Source organism: Anopheles marshallii, chromosome 2, assembly GCF_943734725.1.
Source record: "Anopheles marshallii chromosome 2, idAnoMarsDA_429_01, whole genome shotgun sequence".
Taxonomy (NCBI): Eukaryota; Metazoa; Arthropoda; class Insecta; order Diptera; family Culicidae; genus Anopheles; species Anopheles marshallii.
Genome location: NC_071326.1, coordinates 90,192,764 through 90,204,888, shown reverse-complemented (window position 1 = coordinate 90,204,888; position 12,125 = coordinate 90,192,764).

Sequence of the window (12,125 nt, the reverse complement as noted above, 5' to 3'; positions counted from 1 at the left end):
AAGGTCGATGGCGCTAATCTCAATTCCACACATGACAGAGAGGCGATACGGATGCATCGGTGTTGGTGGTGATTACTCTTCAAACATACTTTGAAATCCATTAACCTTGAACGCGCTGAAACAAGCGTCGTAAGATGGCCGTGGCCGGAAAAAAACCGGAAATCGTTCTTGTAAAAAAAAACCCCCTGAATCCACTGTGAGTTCAAACGAATGTCATCCATTTTTACCGAAGCACCAATCGAAAAGGGAACGGTAAAACAAACTTACACTACACTTCCGCCCGGCTACACAAGCATTCGGCCCGCAACCATATGTTGTGCCGCGGTTCGTGTCCTGACCGACCGGGAACTAATCTACACTTTTCGCCATTATTGGCCTGTGGCATTGCTACGTAAACAACCAGAAACCACCATCACCATGATGTCTTTATCATCATTAAAAGTGCGTACATAAACACACACACATATGCACACATGTATGTGTGTGTGTGTGTGGGCTTCAAGCGATCGCGCTTTACTGGAGCAGGCGAAGAAAAATCAATTTCAATTAAGCTCACGTCGTCAACATATGCCGCTCTCAACGGGTGGTCATGAGTTGGCTTGCCCTCGGACGCTGCGGACGAAGGACGCAAGGAAGCTCAACGATGCCTCATCTAACATTTTTTTTCTAACATTTTTCCTATCGCACTTCCTGCCCCTTATTTACCCGCTCCACGTTGCATCACCCTGTGCAAATATGTTTTGAGGGAAACTTTAGCCACGCTAAACCACGCATCCAAGTCTCGGCTCAACTTCTCCGGCTCTGTTTCAGACTCGTGCTTGATGATGATGATGTACTTTAATTGAACTCCACACACGCCACACACTCGCTGGCCACGTCGCGTTGTTGTTAAGCGGAAATAGAACCGGAACAATACATCATCATGTTGTAGTTTGACTTTTACCAACCGGTCCCGGAGGCCAATCCGGGTTAGAAGAAAAAAAAAGAATGTTGCTCCGTTGTTGCAAACACACATCATACCTGCAACCTGCAATGGTCGGAGTCTTAAAGAACGGATTGTTGGGCGAACTTTTCCGGGCATATGTTCCGGGTCCCACTCGGCAGCCACCGGTCTTTGTTTTGCAGCGTTTGTTTTCTGTTTCTGTCGTCTTTTGTCCTTTGTCAAGCGGAAACGCGGCCAGACGTTCGTTGCGACGCATCGTTTCACATGTTTATCGTTTATGTGATGAGTGAATGGGCACAGCGAGGCTTAGGGTAGCCATAAGTTGACTGCACTAAACGTTTATAATTATCTTTTTAAATGAAGCTGGCAGCAATCTGGTCGAGATGGCTTTAAATGTAAAGTATGAAAAACTACTCAAAATTTTCTAGTTTCTAAGCCAAAACTTTCAAATAATAACGCATTAAAACCAACCACCGCAATACAATGGTGTGCAATGGTGCGTCACGAAAAAACTTTAATACTCTTTCTCGCTCTCTGCCAGACATAAACCCTCCTCATTTGCTAATGACTTTGTCCAAACTGTTCCTAAACTCTGCCAGATGGTACACCGTACAGCACAAACATGTCAGAGCTGTGTGCAGCTAATCGAATTATTTATTTCAAGGTTCATTAAAATGCTTTCTAAAGTTCTCCTACCCACTTCATGCACTACCTCCCCACCCCACCCACTGGTTAAGTATTGTGATGCAAACTAGCATGACTGAGCGAATTTAAAGTCATATCATCCCAACTTCGTCCATCTCCTTGGGGAAGATCTAAGTAGCCGAAATAAACTGATTTTCAGTACCATAACTTGTACTTTGGGCCAACAGTTTCAACCCCAAACAACTCTACTATAAATACAACAATAGGTATCAAAACGAGCGAAACACATAGAGATGTGGCAGATTTATAACCTACACCAACATTATCACCAACAACTGGTACAATATCAATACTCACAACCAGGGATGCCAGCACGTTGTACTCACTTTACCCCGACAAGGGGCGGTTGACAGTACGACGCGTCAAAAAACGGCCGTCACACGATAATGTATGATTAAAAATAAGTTATTCCTTTCGGTGCGAAATGTATTGCCTTGCGTTTGACCACAGCCGCAGAAGCAACAGTAGCGTCCGCACGGATGAAGAGGTAACAATGGCGTTACGTTTTTGTTGTGTGTCTTTTCAAAATAAATCCCAGCAGGCCGGGTTTTTTGTATTTTTTGTTTCCTACTGCCGGTTAGGAAGTTCTGCTGTGGGATTCTAGTATAAAAGGGTTTGTCGCTATATCACGATGCACTTGCACTGCCTGCCTACGTTTCTATGCACACGGTGTGGGTAAAGTTGCACAAATGCTCCGGACTGCTCAGCTCTACGAGAAAGTGCCCACGGGGTAAACACTCGGGACCACTTGTTTGGATGCTGGTAAAGCTAACAGCGGCAGGGAATGGGAGCGAAATCTTAAATCCCACAGAATAAACCCACCTTTCGGCTTATTTACTTACCTTTCGACCATCACGGGCACGGGTAGTAGCGAGCAGCGAATCACAGTGATGTTTGTGGGTATTTTGGTTGGTTAAAAATGTGGTTGATATTATTTGAGGAAAAGGAGTGCTATTTGTTGCTGCTGAAATCCCTTTCTGCTGTGAAATGTGCTGACCAAGGTGGGAGCTTTCCGGCGAGCAGTCTAATTGCTTGATTTAGATACGTAGTTCCACACGCACATGAATCGATTTGTACATTTTTTAATTTGATCTACAGATTAGGCCATTGTAACCAATCTCTGACGCGGTTTGAGATATTTGTAGGATTTTTCACTTCACATTTATCGTACCAGTTCACTGCAATATTTTACACCACTTCAGAAACACGTGTGCTCGGTTCGATCATAAAACATATGCGCATATCGGGAAACGCTTTCGCAGTGCCTATCACAACGGTCACGACAAACGTGCACTGATTCCGTAACGTACCGTGCGATTTGCAGAAGCTGCGGGACGACCTTACGCAGTCCGACACCGAAACGTAACTGACATCTTCGGTGCTGATACGAGCTGATAGGAGCTACCATTTGTGTGTTACACCGCCAACAACTCGCGCTGAACCCGACAACGCGCAACACGTGCGAGCATGAGAGAAGATGCAGGGTTCTTCATCTCAAACCGGTGATGTGAGCGTATGCATCTCATGCTTCAGATAAAGCGATTAGCAAGAACATAATGTTGTAAAATCAGGTGAACAAACATGAACACAAAAGTATGCAGCTTTAAGCCACTACAAATTACTATTTTAATAACTTTAGCCAGTAATTTTCGACATCCCTGTATGCGAGAGAGCTGTAGCAGACGCGGACACGAGCGTTTAGAAGCTAACACAGCTGAGCAAACAACTATTAGCAACGAGAGAATGGTACGAAAACGAGTCTCTTCTGCGAGAATCTTTCTCTCCATCGAACGGTAAACACAAGCGCATGAATGCCAGCTGTTGAGCTGTTGGATAAAAACATTCAACAAGTGTTCGCCTCTAATACAACCACGGGAAGAGTGCGAGGTAGAGAAGAGCCACATTGCAAAAAGGGCGCCATAAGATTGTTTTTTTATTGCTGCTCTCGTTGCTGAGCCTGACGAACGAAGCGAGCAGAAAATAAGAGCAAACGGTCGTGTAAATAAGAACAGCTTCCTTGTAAGCCACGAACATCTACCCAACACGTGCTCACGTCGCCAAAGACGACACAGACAACCCGGGGGATAAAAATCCCCTTTTGCATGATTCTGCTTTTTCACTTCCGCGGCTCGCTCCCCACCACCGTCGGCTTTGCGCGTGAAGTGGAGGAAGTTTCTTTCCCGAAACAGGCTTTACATCAAGACGCCAGCGTGTCGGCACGCTACATCATCCACATTGACAACGGACCGCATCCATCCGTGTGCATTCGTGCTGAAGCCGCCTGTGTTTAGCGCAGGCAATCGGTAACACCAGATAGTGTTTCTACATGCATATGGACGAGAGGCAATACATCTACAGGCAGCTTACAGCTCACGGGCGCATGTTTTTATGTACACCACCAACCGGTGTGCACCGACGAGGGGACACTGGGAAGAGGTCAAGGGCAAGGTAGCGTCTGTGTGTGGTAGGGATGAAGATTAAAGTGTGGCGAAAATGACACCGTAAAGCGTATGCCCGTGCTGTCAATTGCAATTGCAATGTTGCTTTGCTGTGCTATCGTAACACAAGGGGTTCTTGTTGTTCTTCATATCATAAACAACCATGCGCCTCCATCGTTGGCGAGTAATTGATTCAGCAACTTTCTTCGTAAATGAGCAGATGAAGCAATTTCGGCAATGCTGGAAGACTTTAATATGTTTCAAACAGACATCGGAACAGCCAGCCCTAAAGAGGTTATCGTATGCAAATGAACGGTTTTTTTTGGGGGTGATGAAAAGTTTTTGTTCTACAATCCAGAGTGGATTGGCGACGGAAAGTATTGCTGGAACGAGGCAATGGGATACATTGGGAGTAAGTTGAGTGCTTTAACAGCTGTTCTAAGCCGTTCGCTTGCTACGTATGTTAATTAGGATGTAAATTTGTTCAACAAGTTATGATGCTTCCTGTGAATTAAGCGCGAAAAGTGAATAATTTTGAAAAACGTTTATCTCATTTTAGGATGCATTTAAGTAATGCTAAAATGTTTCAGGATAGGCAGCTATTTCTTCTTCTTCGTCGGCACAACAACCTCAAGAGGTGTAGAACTGGCCATTTCTGGCCTTCTTTGACTTTATTTGAACGTGGCCAGGATAGTCAGTCCTGCGTACGGATTTTGGATCGGTTCAGTCGTGTGAATACCGGCGCATTTTGTTTCCTTTCTTTTGAAAATTCGAGTGGAAATATTTTTGGATCACGCCATTTTTTTAAAGGGAAAAAATGGTGTCCCCCTAAAATTAACTTCGCGAAAAGATTTTGCACAAACACCTGCAACACCACCTCAACGCCAAATGCTGTCGAAGCCTTATTAGCTCATCACGGATGATTCTGTTAGGGCGGACTTTTTCCCTCATAGCTGCCGGGGCTGTTATTCTTCATTGCCTGGCACAAGTTTGATGTTGCGGAGGAAGTAAGGAAACAGCGATTTTCTCATGAAGTAAACGAAGTTCACCATTCGTTTCAACCGTGAAAGTAATCGGAGTGCTCTACCCCTTGGAGTGTGTCTGCTCCCTCTGTGGAAAGCAACACGAGGGCCCAACTGTTGAAGATTTTAAACTGGGAGGGTCACTTACGTACCAACGAACGTGAAATCAAGAGAAGGAGTTAAGCATGAAGTTGAATATGAGTTAAACTAATATGCCAAAAGCTTACTAGTGGCTTATATTTTAATGTCTCTATGTTTGAAAAAGCTCGGTCGACTAGGTTATTTGCTGTAGCGTTTTCCAATTGATGCCCTTTAATGTGATTGATTGAAACACCCTTAAATCATATCAAAGTAGTGGTGTTTAATTCAACAACATTTCACGAGCTTTTCAGCATTTTCCTTGAACTGTCAAGTGTTTTTTTTTTTATTTTCAAAAATCCTTTTACAATATGGATTAATTATTGCATGAAGCATTGTTGTGGGTTCATCCATTTGAATTTTTCTTTTAATTAACGATAGTCGCTCAACCTCCCAAAACATATTCATTAATGATTCATCCATTTTTACACGATTTTCATTCTGTACTGTATCGGGCATTTACCAGCTACACAATAGTTATTTCAACAGTCAGCTATGTGTTTTTTATCCGTTGTAAGGAAGCGATGCATTGTTCATAACATCTTTTTTTCTGCACGCATTCTCTCCATCCACCGGTTGCATTTTCATATCAATTACCCTTTCAGTGATTCAGATGTGCATAATTGAAATATAATCACTGCTGCAAACTATTTCACATGAAAGTTCAAATGCGAGCCACACAAAACCACACACACACAATGTTCATGAGCGCAGCTGCGGGATGGTGAAAGTGCACCATATCGTGCGTTATGCTTTTCGGTCTTCACACATGGTCCAGTTTTACGCCCACAATTGGCCAGCAACTTCCGGTCGATTGCCTGTGTGTGTGTGTGTGTGTGTGTGTGTGTGTGTGTGTGTGTGTGTGTGTGTGTGTGTGTGTGTGTGTGTGTGTGTGTGTGACGCGGTCTGCTACAGGGAGGTGGTTTTTATCTGTGAATGACTCGTACTGCGGACATACAGCATCCATGCGATTGGCGGGTTATTAAATCTTCCGCCAGCTCCATGTAGTGATTCAACAGGATTCATCGCTTCAATGGCTTCCTGATGTTTAGTTTTACGAATTATTATTTGCAAGTACCGGGAATCTCGATAAGGCAACCGTGTTATTGAGCCACGCAAACCAATATTTTCCATTCAACCAGCACTGTTTGATAGCACCTCATCCTGTAACAAGCATGTGTTTTTTTGGAGGATTTTGCTTGTAATAATAACGATCCATAAAAGGCAAATTCGACATGCCTCCGTTGATAGCGGATAGCAATGGCATTGATTTAAAATTTACCAACAGCTTAGCTACCCCAAAATACCAACAACCATGGAAAGTTTGAAAAGTTGCTCTGACATTTCATTCACCAACTCCATAATACCCAGATCTAGCTCCACCAATCCACTCGAACTAGCTCCAAATGTTTTGTATAAATTCCGGGAAACCATCGAATACATTATACACCCAGAACACGAGAATCGCAAATGCGAAAATGCTCATGCAAATATTTATCGCAGGTAATTTATTTGTTGGTATTTACGAATTTGCTATGAATTGTGCAGCATTCAAGCGTCCGCACTGGATCGAAGCTCAATCCAGGACAAATATTTGCCCCCTGAAGAGGTAGCCAAAAATGGTGCTGATGCTATTTTCACGTTCAGCAGCGCAGGAGTTGTATATTCAGTGGGGATGGGAGAGGAAGAAGCTTTTCAAAACCATTAAGGTGGATGGGGGCGATTGGAAAGTGAAACATTTCCCAACCACTGCCGCCCCGACGGGCAATACACACATTTCGGAAGAACCGTTTGGTCATTGGATCGATCAATGATTGATGGTTTTTCGGGCGAGAGCATGTGGGTGTGGGTTTATTTTTCTCGAGACGAATGTTTGCTAAACTTTGCCTGCTAGATGGTTTTCCATTCTACGATTCCAGCGAAATGCGAATGCCGTCGCCCAGTGCAACGAATTTGAAGAGCTTTTTTGTACGAGTCTTTCCCGTGTTTACTCAGATTTAAGCCAAAAGCTAATATTATTAACACTTCAAAATAAAGTCAATTGAAGTCGAATCCAACCGCAGTATATCCACGAGCGCAATGAATTTTATCGCAACACGATGGCTCCGAATGGGGAAATCATTACCGAAATTGGGGTAACTTGTCAAATTAGCATTTGCAATGATAAATATTCAGCGCCAGAACCGAAACCTCCAAACAGCGCTCGAGTATACATAAATAATCGACTCAAAAACAGATAAAACAAATTGCAATAGCTCATCCGCAAAGCAAAAAAAAGGGTAACACATCGATTAGTGGAATTAAATTTATGCTATTGGTTAATAGCGGCTAAGCGCGATCGGTATCGGTTTTTGTTTTATTCAACGTTGGCCCGTATCTTGGGTCATAAAACACAACTTTCGCTTTCCAAAACAACATGATGTGGGTCAAAACAACCACCGGCTAGGACATTTGCATTTGAAAGCAGTTCCCATTTTTCCTTTTTTGTTTTGTTCGCTGGTGTGCTTTTATTTGCAAATGGCTTGATGTATATTACGAAAACAGTTACAGAAACAGATTAAACTTAGACTACGTTCAGTTAAGCAAATAAAAAATACCCAGCGCCACTATCCCTGTATGGAATTGTTTTAAAAATCCTCAAACATTTCACTCCCAAGATGGTTTACAGCTGCAAACACACTAAACAATGTGGCTCGCATGGGCAAAACTATTTGCTTCCCTCCATCATGAAGACATTTCTGCGGGGATCTTCAAGAAAGTGTTCCAGCACAGTCGGCCCCAGCCCCAGTTTATCGGGCAGCCAGTAATTTTCCATCGCTCGGCCGGTACGCTCTAGCATCGGCATTTATTTGCTTTCGGTTTCGCTACGTTCCATTACCCACGCTTAACTGCTGTCACATGTAATTGTTCGATTCAATTGAAGCTTAACGGAGGAATTATTTACCGCTCGTTGGAAATTACTGTGAACTCATTACGGTTCGTCCTGTCGTTACCGACCACTGCCAATGGCAAGTGTCAAGTTCAAGTTAAATCCATTTAAAGGTTGTTCAATGGAATCATTTATTTCAGCATTGTTCATGCCTGGCTTCTGCGTAGTTATGTTTATAAGTAGGGGTGCATGCAATGGCTCTTTAGTGTTGTTATCTATTTTTGTTAGTATTATTAAATTTATTAATCAATGCTCAGTATGATAAAACATCTATTTTAATTTACTAGTTCAAATATAACACAGTTGATTTCGTAAAATCATTCCACAAACACAGTGACATCAGTTTAAAAATATCGTTACCACCGTGGTACAGTATTGCATTTTTAATTCCCATTCCTGATTGCCGCTGCATAATCGAACACAATTGATCCCATGCTCCGATCCGTTCCTGCACATTAATTGGATGGAAGCAGGAAGGAAACAGTAGATTAATTATTTCATTACATTCAATTACACGCTGCGTCCTAGCCCGGTTGCAGCGAGGCTTAAGGAGTGCATAAAATGGTTGCAATTATCCTTAACTCTTTGCTTCGCTCCGGTGCAGCGTATGTATCTTTATTTTGCAGTGGCATTTTCTTCGTGACCATACCCATAGACATGGGTCGTCTATCATCCTGTAGAATGCACAATTAAATGCAATTACTGTGTCATGCACCGGGAGAAGACAATTTATCAGACCTCCATCTGACGGGAGAGACTTACAGAACCGTCCGGGTTTTCCAACAATAAGGCTTGGCAAATTGGGCTTTCAAGGAATGATTGTCGGTAACAAAGAAAAAATGCCATAAAAGAAAATCATATTTTATAGCAATAATCGCTTGGTGACATTTTAGGACCTCGGGGTGGGATTCTGGCAAGTCACTACGAACGTGTGTGGCGTTGTCCTGGTGGAACACAATGCCCCTTCTGTAGGCCTATTCTGATCGTTTCTGATTAATTATGCTACCTTAAAACATATTGTTGACAGTAAAGTTCTATTAATTAAGCTCTTGGACATATGGAAGCAACTCGTAATAGAGGATCTCTTTCTAGTCCCACCAATTTCACATCCTTGCGAGTCATTAGTCCTGGTTTAGTCACCGCTTAAGCACCTAGACGTCTTTCACACAAATTTTCTGTAGTTAATCTATCTCATCTCGTTCTTCTGTTTAGTTCTGTTGAGATTGTGTGTTATTCTATCGACATATTCTATGAATTTATAACAATAGAGATCTAGTCATCCAACCTAATTTTGTTCCTCTACAGATCCAATGTTTCTCCACATAGACACCCTATACTCTGGAAACATTATTTTCTCAATTAAAGCAACCTTGCTTCGGTTCAGAATGTTGATATAAGCGGCTGTTAGTGTTCCATCTTTGAGGGAAAGTCATCAATAAAGCTCACCCAACAATCGAACCGCACTGTAAAGCGTCAACCCTTTTTGCTGTGTACAAAACGATTATGAATGTAAATTATTTTTAAGTGCAATGTTTACGCGAAACAACACACTGCCGAACGTTATTAAATTAGAGCAGTGTGCCAAGTAAAGGAACCGTTTGCGTGTGCGGAGCTGATTTGCTTCTAGCCGTCATACGGCCCTCTCCCTGTTGGTACACAGGACACCGTCTGTGACCACACGAGAAGTTGGTTTCCATGCGAGCAAAAATAAACAATGACGCTTATTAACCAAAGTTTAACTAAGCACCGTTCCCAGTCTGGTATCAATGGATCTTGCTTGATGGTGTAACCGAGCCGCAAAGTTGAAGAAGTGTTTGTGTTCACGGATAACAATGGGTGTCAAAGAGTCGACTGAAAATGAAGCAGTGCGCTGTTCTTAATCTCAGTGAAAGCTTTTCGACGAAGTTCGGCGCACTGCTGGCAAATATGAAACGTACTTTAAAAAGAGTACTTTTCCGAGGTATTCAAGTAAACCCATCTTTTTTCTCCGCTACAAAAGAGAGTTTGGTTTTTCGATAACCATGAAATATTACACCATAAAAAAACCGAGTCCTACTGGCCAGTGACGTAAGTCATTATGTATCCCTTACATACAGTCGAGGACACTGGATCTTCCCTTTCAACGACCACGTTACTCTGGACGAGCGTCGGCCGTGGTGTATTGACCGCAGGTCTGAAAGCCAGTCCTCGTCGTTTATCACATTATCCTCGATCCTCGATTGTAAAGCGATAGCCCATTGTTTATCTCTTATCTCCCCGGTGCCAATACCGGCTGGCGAGTGAAAGCTCTCACCTGACCCGGGTCATAATTCTTCCGCATTCGGCGTTTCATATTGCCCGAATCAGATTAGGGTGTACGGGAGTTCAACGAACGTACCACGAATAGCCTGAAACTGGTGGCTGTGGTGCGATTTTGGCGTGCCATCCACAACGCCGTGCTGTCGGAATGGTGTGTTGCTGCTGTTGGTCGACGATTTGCTACCGGTCGGTGGATTTCGGGAGGTAAATTTATGGTTATTAAACCAACCCAAGGGCGAAACGGTTTCGGTACCGAGGCTGGCACGATGCAGACCATCATCACGATGGTTGTGGTCGGCCCGGTAGTGTACGGTGGTTGTTATTAAGTTGTTTATGAAATCCACCGGAAGCTACCGGAAATGCAGTGACGCTGGCATAGCGAGCCTACCGGCCAGCCAGGTCCGTAAATATTGTCTAGATGACGTTTTAATTACGAGCAGCGTAACCTAATCATCTGTTTCTTTGTCGCTGCTAAATGAAAGATGAATTTTACCGGCCCCCAAAACAAAAAAAAAAATGCCACAAGCACCACACACACAGAGCTTTTTATTCTCCGTTCCGGACCGTTGCAGGCTTTTAGAGCGATGATGAATTCCCTAACTAACCGCAAGGGTCCGTTAAAAGATCCTGTTTGAGCGACAGACCATTCCTAGCAACGGCCGTTGTATCGTCCTGGGCCGGAGTGGAACATTGCGTCACAGCATCACAAAAAAGGCAGTTAATGCGTACCGACGCATCTTTACAACAGATCATCTTCCCGGACACGGTCGAGTGGCACTGCAGAACACGGACGACCGGGCGTAATTTTATTAAATTTAAGACCAACATTGACCGTAAACATACCCTTACCCTCCAGGGCCCATCCGGTTCCGTTGTCATGGTTGATATCGGTCGTAAGATATCTTCGAAGTGTATGACTTCGTGCACACTTTACGGAGTCCTGCGCCGGCCGAATGTACGTCTCATATATTCATCCGTTTCGTTTCGGCTCCGGTGCTGATGCTGTTGTGCCGCATCTATCCTAAGATTATCTTTCGCATGGAAGAGGTAAACTTTTCTAAATTGTTTATTTTGTTCCGCTCACTTAACTTTAATCTTCCGGTCGCTTCCGGTGGTTGTCACTCATGGTACAAGACGCATCAGCGGAAATTGTAGATAACATCCCACAAAACCTCACGCGGCACATCCTGTCTTTTGGGAACACACATGCAACGCGTGCTCGCCTCATCAAACCTTTCGGTAAATGTAAATGAACAACGTGCTTGCCCATGAGCTTTAACCGTACCAACATTCATCCCCAAATTAAATTCCGCTGTTGACGGAACGAATATCCGGCTACCGCCATTTGAAAACATTTTTCTTTCTTTCGGAAAGCTTTATCCCGCTTTTCGATATCGCTTTAGCCCCGAGATACGGGCAGCAAATGAAATGATGCTGGCAAACAAGCTAAGACCCCAAATTCTGAAAATCATTCAATATTCAATTCATGCCGTTCGATGACGACCTTTTGTGAATGCTGGTTTCATCTTCAGCGTTAATCTCCCAGTCGTATAAAAATAATATTTACCGTATTACGAACTTACCGCATACGCCAACGCTGCCCACATTAGGAGCTGAGTGGGTCAAGGAAAAGTTCTCGTGTAACACGATCA